The following is a 2,923-nucleotide window of genomic DNA, read 5'->3' as shown; positions in this document are numbered from 1 at the left end:
CGTTGCCTTTACATGAAGAAGGTGATTATTATCATAAAGACTACAAATTCTTTGAGGAAATCAACAAGGAGAAGTTTAGAAATCCTGATGCGTACAAGAAATATTTGAAGTGCCTTTATCTTTACAGTATAGAAAGAATTTCAAGAGATGGATTGCAAAAAATCGTTACAGATTTGCTGCAATATGGTGGTACTGCCTTTCCGAGCACATCAGCAGATAAAGATGAAAGGGAGACAGATTGTGAGGCTCCAGCATCAAAAGGGAGGAAACTTGAGGAATCCATGATTGACCATCTCTTAAACTGTGAAATTGATAAGCCAAGTTATCAGCTTTCGAAGGAAAGAACGTTAGCTACCGGGAGGACGGAACTTGGAGTTGCAGTACTGAATGATACTTTGGTGTCTCTATAGAGTACTCCAGCAGGTGATGCATACCATTTCGAGAAAAACGTTTACGAAAAGGTGCATTACGGTGATATATATATAAACATATAAAATTTATCAATAATTGATAATAGAGCATGTATTAATCATGAGGTTTTCATATATCTATGTCAAATGAGTTGTATACAATGAATATTCAATCTAACAAATTAGAACCTTTACTAGAATTATAATTACTTCCATTAAGTTTACTTACGAATAAATTATAAAATAAGTAAATCATGCTTGCCATAAAATCAAGATTGAGTAAAAAGTAAATCTTTATAATATCACACTTAAATTCAACCTAGAACACCAACTAAGATCAAAAAGGAGAAATTATATTCCTTTTTTTAGGAGGGAGAGGAATAAGTGAAAGAGATATTAACTTGTTCTCTGTTTTAAAATGACTAGACCATTGGTCAAAGGGGATACTTTGTATTTGCCTAATAATATCAAGTCAGATATTAAGAAGGTGTTTAGAATTTAGATACACATTAAGAAATAATTATTTGACTTCGTTAAGTCGAAAAGTCAGAAGTTGAGTTGGGAATAGAATTTTAAAGTAAATTTTTAAAAAGCAAAAAATAAAATAAAAATTCGCGAAGGTTGTTTTTAAATTATTTTTATTTTTGATTATTAAGAGCGCGTCTTATGGTGGAAGAACTATAGTGGATTATATATACATAGTGTGTAATTAATTAGGTAGTTATAACTATAGAAAAAAAAGTTAGGGAATGTATAAGCATGTCACAGTGGAACCAGAATCGGCAGGCATATTCGTTTTTTATCTGTAGGTCACGCGTGATCAGAGGGTATGCTAAGTTTAAACGCTTCTAATACAAAAATAACTCAAAATAGAAAACAAAAAATCGAAATTTTGAAGTTCCACAATTGGACAGAACATAAAATAAACCTACCAATTATGGTAAAAAGTAACATAATCAGCAGGTTCGAGAATTTAAAACCTGCTGATTAAAGAAGTAGCCCAAAAAGAGGAGCAAGAGAATTTTTCTTTCTGAAAAGAGCATTTTTTTTAATAAATTCGGCAAACCAGATAAAGTAAACTCTTCTTTTTTATATTTTCCACCATAGTTATATATCATACCTTTTATAATTAAACTTTATACAAACGAAATCTGGCTTAAAGCTCTCATTTGATGAATTCATGCACGTATATGCTAATCATATGGTCATAACATGGTATCTTCCTAAAATTATTCAAACATCTCACAAATTTCATCAACGAAATCATCATCCATTCTTATTTTCTCCTGGAAAATACCATCCACATCTTCATGAATCGTATTCTCCATTATCTTTGGCGTTGTAAACTTGAAGTCAAACACTAATTGAAGTTTGATCTGATTTCCTCATACTCTTCTTGTGTTGGAACTAACCTTTTCTTCTCGCCCTTCCCACATTGTGCTGCAAATTCACCAATTGAAGATTCCAAAGTCTTCTATTTTATGCTTATAGTTGGAAACAAATTGTTATATAGCAAACTATAAAACTTCTATAATACTTAATCGAAAAATGAACTGCAACCACCATCCTAGTATCAAACCGTTAGAGCATTGCTCGGTCGAAATCGCAAATGTTGCGATCTCAAGTTAGCTTGTTTGCCAGGTTTAGGTATCAAAATTATAAGTATTGATTTCTAGTCTACTTATGTAGTTGAGCTTTAGACTTCACGAAGTTCATCGATTGAATACGAAGATCTACCAGGGGGAGCTTGGAGGAACTTCATCAACAAAAGGTATGTGAAGACTTAAACTCATCTATCACTCAGAAGTTTATTATATTTTATCTCCTATTAATACTAAGTCGTATAGCTATATAGACTTTTATATTATACACATTTGATATTTCGAGCCAAGTTTATCTCGCTTATATCTTTCTCTAAATATGTGTTGGAAAGATTTTTGGTTTAACTAAGTTTGTCATTATTCTTGACGAGTTTAGTTGGAAACAATTTATTTGTTGGAAACTAAATAATGAGTCAAAAGATGATCATGTGAAAATCGCCTTGTAACATCTTACATGATTTGTGTGAGACATTCATTTGATGTAGACTCGGAATATTTCGTATTGATCATTCGATAATTTGAAACTTACTTATAAGATAATAGTTTGTGTGAAACATCTATTTTCGTCTTCTAAGGATGTTTCAATGATTGAAATGGGAGTTTAGAACAATTAATCATTTTCTAAATATAACATAGTTTGCATACTAGTATGCAAGCTGTTGTAGTATGATTCAGGTTCGGGAACTAAGTATGAATACCCGTATGCGAAAGGTTTTAACTGTCAAAGTCCCGGAACCAAGTTTTCATACCCGTTTGCGAACTGTTTCACCTAAGTTCGGTCTGGAACGATAGTATGCGTACCCGTTTGCAGACTATCGGAAAAGATCAAAGTCTGAAACTTAAGTTTGCGTACCTGTTTCCAAACTTATGTGGTTAAGTTATAAAATCGGTTAAGTGTGATTTCATACTCAT

The sequence above is a fragment of the Papaver somniferum genome, unplaced genomic scaffold, assembly GCF_003573695.1.
Source record: "Papaver somniferum cultivar HN1 unplaced genomic scaffold, ASM357369v1 unplaced-scaffold_96, whole genome shotgun sequence".
In the NCBI taxonomy this organism is placed as follows: Eukaryota; Viridiplantae; Streptophyta; class Magnoliopsida; order Ranunculales; family Papaveraceae; genus Papaver; species Papaver somniferum.
The sequence above is the reverse complement of the archived record's forward strand: the minus strand, read 5'-3'. Positions refer to the sequence as shown.